Raw genomic sequence first — 10,035 nt, 5'->3', positions numbered from 1 at the left:
GAGAACCTTTTTCCATGTATGGAGTCAGCTATTACGAGGGGGCATAGCTTTAAATTAAGGGGTGGTAGGTATAGGACAGATGTTAGGGGTAGATTCTTTACTCAGCGAGTCGTGAGTTCATGGAATGCCCTGCCAGTAGCAGTGGTGGACTCTCCTTCTTTATGGGCATTTAAACGGGCATTGGATAGGCATATGGAGGATAGTGCGCTAGTGTAGTTTAGGTGGGCTTGGATCGGCGCAACATCGAGGGCCAAAGAGCCTGTACTGCGCTGTATTTTTCTATGTTCTATGTTATGTCCTCAAAGAATCCTAACAAATAGTCAAACATTACTTCTTTTCACAAAATCTTGTTGACAATGCCTAATTACCTTGAATTTTAGATGCCCTACTATAACAACTATTTATTGCTTTTTACATCTTTCCCATGACAGCAAACTGGTCTGTAAGTTCTTTCTCCACCCCTTGGTGAATAAAGGAAGTATGTCACTATTTTCCAGTCTAATGCATCCTTTACTGAAACTAGGGCATTTGGAAAGAGTACAAGCAATGTATTGACTATCTCACTAGCCACTGCATTTAAGACCCTCAGATGAAGTTCCCATAGACTTGTCCGCTTGGGGCTGTAACAAATTGCTTGGTGATATATCCTGGTGACTAACTTTCCTGAGTTCCTCCTTTCTAATTCCTGATTTATTACTATTACACTCTACAGTGAAGTCTGATACAAAATACTGTACATCAGCCAGCTCCTTATTTTCTATTATTTATTCCCCACTGTCAGTTTCTATGGAATCAACATTCACTTTGTTGTTTTTGAAATATGTATAGAAAAGCTATCTTTGTATTTCTAAGTCAAAAATCACACAACACCAGGATTTTTAACTTCTACATCCCAGTCCAACACCGGCTTCTCCAAATCATTTGTATTTCTAGGTAGTTTTCTTTCAGATTATACTTTTCCCCGCCCTATTACTATTTTAGTCACTCTACTTTTGTCTAAATTCTGCTTAATCTTCTAACTTGCCACTCATCTTTGTTCAATTATATACTTTTTCCTTAAGTTATACATGGTCTTCAACTTTTTTAGTTAACCACCAGTGATGAGTCCGTCCTTGCAATTGTTTGGTGATTCTTTTTAAACAAGATTTATTAGAAATCACATGACTGTTGATGACTGCTTGCTTTGCTGTAGACACACTCCAGAAAATCCTTCACTTTGACCTTTTGCCTTCAGGAATAACCTCATTGGACAGTGTTTTTAAGAAAGTTATTTTGTATAGAGAATTTTTTTCGCTTATCTTCCAGAACAGCCACACAAAATGGTATTAGTTGGATAAGTGTTAGTACTTGTATATTAACTGACCGTATTTGTTATCTGAAATTGTTTCCATTTTGAACAAGTATTGACAAATCAATAATTCTGTTTAGAAGAAAACTAATTAGTACATGTTTCTGTTTACAAAACATGATCTGGATAACTTAATTGGTCATCAAAGTAAAACAAAATTACTTTTCCAGCTATATTGTGTAATGACTTTATCTTTTTATTTGTTCAGTATATTTGAATGTGGGGAAGGACTGTTTTAAAAATCCAGGATTACTGCACCTTTTAAAGGCAAGCTCCCAACACTTACTATAAGTGCTGTTGACCCTGTTGTTTGTTCACTAGTGGGAAAAGTTCAGTTGCAGATGAGCTGGAGCCAAGGAGTGTTCACAAAATGTGATTTAGCAGGCAACAAGTAGCTGATTAGTCTGTGAAGTTGTGACTAGTTATCAATGACCAGGCTTTCTGCCTGACAACAGCAATGTAATTGGCTTCTATATAGCTGAACAGCTCGTGGGTGTAAATAAATACTACCCAGACGTTTTCCACCTTTGGAAAGAAAGGTGCTGTCTTTGAATGTGTAGTAAAGCCTGAAAAATGCCTGTTTATTTCCCATCACGAGTTGCTGTAAGCTATTGACTTATTGGTAAAAACAGAAACTTTCAATTGTGAGCTAGTTGCTCTGTGCCTCCTGCAGGCAAATTAAAATATCTGGAGAAGCGAGAGTGTTGAACAGCAAATCCTGGCAATCCAAAAGAATCAACTCAGTGAACCCTGTGCACAGGGACCATTGAACAGCTTTCCAGTTTATCCCTTCACCCATAACACCGATGTTTCTTTTTTCTTCTGTCTGTCTGTGTGTGTAAGGGGAAGTTTTAAAAGGGAGTTGGTATTTAAACTAGTAAAAGTTATTTGTCAACTATTTATAACTGTTTATCTATAGCTTGAATCTATTTAAGTACAGAAACCTTGACTATGTATCTTGTCAACTGAGTCTTAAAAAAATTCACAGATAAATTGGGGAGTTTTACATATGTCTGTAACATTTTTAACATACGTGATGATTTTTATGGCTTGATTTTTAGCACGATATCACAGTGAGAAGTGACAGTTGTGAGAGTACAGCAAAGTACATTCTTGGCATCAAGCAGGCAACACAGCCTTCTCTTCCTCTTTGCTGCAGGGAGCAGTGTCAATTCCCTTCATTATCTTGTCCCTCTCACCACCACATTCCCTTTTGCTCTCCTCACTTGATTGACAGGGTACCTGGGTGCCTTGATCAGTTTGCTAATCCACTCTCAGCCAGTCAAGCTGGAAGTGTCTATTGGACAATCCTGAATGCTGTTGTTTCTCTTTCTCCTGGGTCACCTACACCTGCCTCACTCACAAGTACACCCTCCTGACCCTTACCATAGGCAAAATCAGAAGACTGTGTCCTATCCCAAGAGATGTGACCACCTCCTGGAACATAGCATTCATGTAGCTTGAACTCCCCTTAAGCCATCTCACTGTGCACAGCTGAGCACCCAGCTCATAAACTCTGAGCCAAAGTTTCTCATGACACAGGCATATTTATCATGGACCATACTGGCATGCAGGAGCTCCCATCTCCCACAATAGCAACATATTACCTGCTCTGTCCTCTTTATTGTGTATTAATTAATATATTTTTATTAATAAATTAGATTTAATCAGCCTTAGTATTCCCAATATGTTCTAATGCCTCTACTATCAATACATTTCCTGAGCTTTAAAAAAATTAAGGCGAGCAGGGTAATAACCAATTGATCAGTTCCGTGTCCCTGTGATGTTGCCTCGATTTTTATTTGTTTACAGTTTGGGAGTGAGGTTTCATAAGTTGAACTCCTGCTGTTTCCCCACTTCTTTTCATGCAGGTTTTCAAGTCATGCTCTCCTGAAGACTGACAAAGTAAGAAAATGAAAGAAGTATCTACCTCCTTTCCTCATCCTCTCATTGACAACTTTGGCCATGTTGCACTTTTTTTAAGAACACAATTTCTTCAGTGCATCTTGTAGATTGTACACACTCCTGCTACTGAGCATCGATGGTTGAGGGAACATCTACTCCCTTCACCATTGACATTCAGCAACAGTGTGCACCATCTACAAGATGCACTGCAGAAGTTCACCAAAGATCCTCAGACAGCACCTTCCAAACCCACAACCATTTCCATCTAAAAGGACAAGTTCCCCTCCAAGCCAATCAGCATCCTGACTTTGAAATATATTCGCTGTCACTGGGTCAAAATTCTGGAATTCCCTCCCTGATGGCCACAACAACCCACAGCAGGTGGACTACAGTTCACCATCACCTTCTCAAGGGCAACTCGGAAAAGGCAATAAATGCTCATCCAGCCAGTGACACCCAAATCGCAAAAATGAATTAAAAAGAAATTGGTGCAAATTTAGGCCATTTAATAAGACAATGTCTGATCTGCTCTTGGTCTTAACTCCTCTTTCAAGCCAGCTCCTCATGACCCTCAATGGTCTCCAATACTTACAGTAATCTAACCTCCACAACCCTCTGGGATAGAGAATTCTTCAAAATTCTCATGAATAAACGCCTAACCTTCAGTTCTATTTGGTCAGCCAACACCGAGATCTCAAGAATCAACTGAGTGAATCTTTTTTTTGAGAATCTCCAATTCCTACATCTCCTTATGCAAAATACAGGGACCAAAATGATACACAGTACTCCAGGTTTGACCTCACCAACACTCCACAGAGTTGTAACAAGACTTCCTGATTTTTAAACTTCCAACTCTCAGCAATAAAGCTTAAAAATGTGTTGCTGGAAAAGCGCAGCAGGTCAGGCAGCATCAAAGGAGAAGGAGAATTGACGTTTCCAGCAACACATTTTTAAGCTCTGATCCCCAGCATCTGCAGTCCTCACTTTCTCTCAGCAATAAAGATTCCATTTGCTTTATTAATTATACACTTCATGCACTAGTTTCTTCCATGCTGCATGCTTTGGAGTCTCTCTCTGTTTGTTTATGAGTCTGTATATTTTCCTACTCTAAACTCCATCTGCCAGGCTTTTGCCTCTTCACTCAAACCCAGCTATATCCCCTTAGAGATTCCTTATATCCTCATCACAATATGGCCTCCCACCTATTGTTGTACTGTCATCAAATTAGAATACATTATACTCTTCCCCCTCCTCCAAGTCATTAATATAGATAGTAAATAATTGAGACCCTAAGCTTGATCCTTGTGGCACTCCACTAGTTATATTTTTCCAACCTGAAAAAACTCATTAATCCCAACTCTGTCTTCTGAGTGTTAATCAATCGATCCTCAATTCATGTTAATATGTGACCCTCAATTCCCTCTGCCATGACTTTTATGTGGCATCTTATCAAGTGCCACCTAAAAACCCAAATACACTAATCCACCAGTTTTCTTTTATAAACTCTGTTTGCCATAACCTCAAAGAACTCTAGCAAATTTGACAAACAAAAAAAACTGTGTTGATTCTGTTTAAATGTTTTTATTTAAATATCCTGCTGTTTCATCCTTAATAAGGGACTCCAGCATTTTGATTAGATTGGATTCCCTACAGTGTGGAAACAGGCCCTTTGGCCCAACAAGTCCACACTGACCCTCCGAAGAGGAACCCACTTAGACCCATTCCTCTACATTTACCCCTTACTAATGCCCCTAACCTATACATCCCTGAATACTATGGGCAATTTAGCATGGCCAGTTCACCCAATCTGCCCATCTTTGGACTGTGAGAGGAAACCGGAGCAAACCCACGCAGACACGGGGAGAATGTGCAAACTCCATACAGACAGTCGCTTGAGGTTGGAATTGAACCTGGGTCCCTGCCGCTGTGAGGCAGCAATGCGAACCACTGAGCCACTGTGCTGCCCAATGATCAATGTTTGGCTAATTGGTCTCTAGTTTCCTGCTTTCTGTTTCTCTCTCTTCATGAACAGGAGTATCATGTTAATGGATTTCTAACACACTGGAACTCTCCTGGGATGAGTTTTTGGAATATTTTGACCAATGCCACCACTATCTCTACAGCCTCTTCCTTTAAAAACAATGGACGTGGGCTATGAGGTCCTGGTGACTTCTCTGCTTTAGTCCTGTCAGTTTGTCAAATACTTTGTCCCATGTGGTAGGGACTGTTACAATATTTTTCTTCCCTCCCTCAGCACCTTACTTATCTGTTATCTTTGGGGGTTTTAGCATGTCCTCCATTGTGGAGACAAATTACTCGAATTTTGTGCCATTTTCCTGATCCCCATTATTAATTCCCACCATGATCCCACAAACACTTTAGCTACTCCATTATTATTTACCCATAGAAGTTCAAATATTTCTTGCTAATCCATTTTCTCCTTCTTTCTTACCTTTTTAATCATCCACTACTATTGCCTAAAATGTTCCCAATCCTCTAGCCTACCATAAGTTTTCACTAATGTGCATACTGTCATTTTTGATTGGATTCTCTCCTTGACCATCCTTCTCATTCAGTCCTTTTTTCTGACTGGAATAAATGTTTGCTAAACATTACGAAATATCTGCCTAAATGCTCCCTGATCATCCACCACCTTTCTCTTCAATCTATTTCCCCAGCCTGCTATTGACAACTCTTTTTTTTTCACACCTCTGTAATCACCCTTTTTTAAGTTAAGGACAAAGGTTTGAGACCTGAGTTGCTTTTCTTCAAACTGAATTTGAAATTCTATCATGTTGTGATTGCTACACCCCCAAGAATCATTATTTATGAGAGCTCTTAATAATCCTATCTCGTTACACAGTACTGGATCTAAAATGACCTATTCCTGGGAAGGTTCTGCAATGTACCACTCTAAGAAACAATCCCTGATGTACTCTACAAACTCCTTATCCATGTTACCCTTGTCCATCCAATGTATCCAACCAAAATGCAGATTAAAATCATCCATGACAATTGTGGTGTCCTTTTCACATGCCTCCATTATTTCCCAATTTATACTTTGTCTCACAGTGAGACAACTCTTCAGGATGAATAGACAACTCCCACATGTAATTTCTTTCTGAGTTTAGAAGATTAAGGGGAGACTTAATAGAGACGTACAAAATAATACATGGCTTGGAAAAGGTGGATGCTAGGAAATTGTTTCACTCTTCAGGATGAATAGACAACTCCCACATGTAATTTCTTTCCCTTGTTTTTCCTTACTTCCACCCAAACTGATTCCACATCATAATCTATTGTACCTACATCACTAGTCACCAGCACACTGAACACTCCTTTATTAATAAAGCTACCAGACTTCCCTTACCTTTTTGATTATTCCTCCAGAATGTCAAGTACTCTTGAATATTGAGTTCCCAGTTTTGGTTACCCTTCTTCACATATCTATAATTGCTGTCGAGAATGTGGTGCTGGAAAAGCACAGCAGGTCAGGCAGCAACCGAGGAGCAGGTTCCTGATGAAGGGCCCTTGCCCGAAATGTCAATTCTCCTGCTCCTTGGATGCTGCCTGACCTACTGTGCTTTTCCAGCACCACCCTCTCAACTCTGATCTCCAGCATCTGCAATCCTCACTTTCTCCTATCTATAATAGCTTTCAAGTTATATTCACTTATATCTATTTGTGCCATCGAAGTCATCTCCCTTGTTACAAATGCTGTGTATTCAAATAAAGAGCCTTAAACTTGATTTTTTAACCATTAATACTTGTTTTGCTTCAAAGTTTTTGCTACATTCTTCCATATACATTTTCTACCTCTCCCATCCTGGATATAATCTCTTCCAACCTCTTCTATCAGATAGAAAATACAAAACCTTAAACACACGTACCAACAAGTTCAAGAACAGCTTCTTCCCTGCTGTTATTACCTTTCTGAATGGACTTCTCAAATTTCAAATCTAATATTGATCTTGCTTTTTCTAGACTTTCTCAGCAGCCGTAACTTTGCATTCCTTGTCTGTTCAATCACCTTATGATCTTTGTATGTTATGATCAGCCTGTACTGCAGACAAAACAAAACATGACAATAATAAATCAAGTCAGAATTTTGATTATTGTTCACCTCTTCACACTGCTCTCTTATTTCCTTTTTGAACGTCCCTCAGTTGAACCATTCTGCACTCAGTCCACTCTCCCCAGTTAGTTTAAAGCCTTATCTACAAGCCTAAATATACAATGCTGGTTCAAATGAAACCTATTCAAATGGAATAGCACTCTTTCCCCAGTACTGGTGGCAGTGCCCATACATCAGAACCCATTTTCCCCACACCAATCTTTGAACCATTTCATTTATCCTACACTAATTTGCACCTGGCTGTCAGGCAGGAACCTGAACATTATAACCTCTGTGGTTCTGATTTGTCATTTAGCTCTGACTTGCTCATAACATCTCAACTAAACCTTTATCCTCATCCTAGCTCTGTTGTTGTATCTACCTGAACCACGGCAACTAGATCCTTCCCTTCCCATTTCAGGTTCTTCTCCAGCCAAAAAGTGATGTTTCGAACCTTACCGTAAGGAACCATATCCTTTGGGACTCTATTTTTGCAGAGCACAGTGTCTGCTCCCTCAGCTGGGCTATCTCCTATTACAACCAGGTTTATTTTCACACACCACCCCAACTTGAATATCATTCTGGACCACGTCAGTGGTCCTTTCGTTCATCCTCCCTAAGGTTTATGCCCCTATCCACATCAAGAGCAAGAAGTTTGTACTTATTGGACAGGGGAACTGGCTGAGACTCCCTCATAGCTAAACTCTGGATTCCCATACCTGCCTGACATGCAGTCATTTGCTCCTGACCCTAACCATGGACCAGATTTGATAGAGCTAATGTAAAGAGTGTAACTACCTCTGAAACACAGTGTCTGGCATCCCCATTCCTCCCCAGTGTAGTGCGGTGTCTGCTGCTCAGTCTCAAGCTCATCATCCCTGAGTCGAACTTCATGAGTAGCCAACACATGCTGCAGATGTTGTCCCTGTGGATCACAATGGTATCCACCAGCACCCACATTCTTCAGCTGCAGCACATCATCTGCCCAGCCATCACTATTCTATTTAAATAATTAATTTGGTTGATAAATATTTTAAATGTGAATTTCTTAACTGTACTGTTCTTATGCAATAACATCTTGATTTAAACTACTTGCCTAATCAAAATAATACCCACCAGTTATCTCCCTGTGATCCTGTAATATTGCGCTCTGGAAGGTTGAAACCAGTTGAAGGGAGCTCTCTGGTGTCAGCTTTGTGTCTCCTCACCAATGTCTTTCTCACGTAAGGTCTACTCTTCTCTTTATGAAGCAGCTTTCACTGCACAGGTTATACTTGTTAAACAAGAAGTACACGTATACCAATGACAATGTGTATTTATTTATCTCTTTTAATCTAATAAGACACTTTAATTGAACATAGGACAGTACAGGTAAAAACAATGACTGGAAACCAGATTCTGGATAGGTCAGGATAGGACAGTACAGCACAGTGCAGGCCCTTCGGTCCTCAGTGTTGTGCCAACCTTTTATCCTACTCTAAGATCAAAATAACCTACATACCCTTCATTTTATCATCATCCATGTGCCTACCCAAGAGTCGCTTAAATGTCCCTAATATGTCTGACTCTACTACCACTGCTGCTCAGTGCATTCCACACACCCACCATTCTCTGAGTAAAGAACCTATCTCTGACATCTCCCCTAAACCTTCCTCCAATCACTTTAAAAGTATGCCCCCTCGTGATAGTCATTTCCACTCTGGGGAAAAAGTCTCTGGCTATCCACTCTATGCCTCTCATCATCTTGTACACCTCTGTCAAGTTACCTCTCATCCTTCTTCGCTCCAGTGAGAAAAGCCCTGGCTCCCTCAACTTTTCTTCATAAGACATGCCCTCCAGTCCAGGCAGCATCCTGGTAAATCTCTAAAGCTTCCACATCCTTCCTATAATGAGGCAAACAGAACTAAACACAATATTTCAAGTGTGGTCTGACCAGGGCTTTATAGTGCTGCAGCATAACCTCGTGGCTCTTAAACTCAAATCTCCTGCTAATGGAAACCAACATACCTTATGCCTTCTTAACAACTCTTATCAACTTGGATGGCAACTTTAAGGGATCTATAAACATGGACCCCAAGATCCCGCTGTTCCTCCACACTGCCAAGAAGCCTGCCTTTAACCCTGTGTTCTGCATTCAAATTTGACCTTCCAAAGTGAATCACTTCACACTTTTCCAGGTTGAATTCCATCTGCCACTTCTCAGCCCAGCTCTACATCCTGTCAATACCCCATTGCAGCCCTCCACTTTGTGGAGCTTTGCAAAGCAATTTTGACACTGAGACATTAAGGAGATCTTAGAGCAGGTGAGCAAATGCTTGGTCAAGGGCATAAGTTTTAAGAAATGTGTTAAAGGAGGGAAGGGAGGGAGACAGTTGGAGAGGTTTAGCGAGGGAATTCCAGGGGCTTGGCAGCTGAGGGTGAGGCTGCTGGTGATGACATAATTAAAATTGATGATCCACTAAAGACCAGAATTAGTGGAATGCAGAAATCTAAATGTTGTAGGGCTGGAGAACTGACAGAGTAAGAATATGGAGGGATTTATTGAAAAAAGGATAAGAATTTTTAAAATCAAAGTATTGCTTCAGTGTAAAATCATTCTTGAAACTAAGTTGCTCATTCTTTGTCTGACAAAATACTGATACTGAACCTCTGATTGAACTTTGGATAG

The sequence above is a fragment of the Chiloscyllium plagiosum genome, chromosome 11 (assembly GCF_004010195.1).
Source record: "Chiloscyllium plagiosum isolate BGI_BamShark_2017 chromosome 11, ASM401019v2, whole genome shotgun sequence".
NCBI lineage: Eukaryota > Metazoa > Chordata > Chondrichthyes > Orectolobiformes > Hemiscylliidae > Chiloscyllium > Chiloscyllium plagiosum.
Note: the sequence above shows the minus strand (reverse complement) of the source record.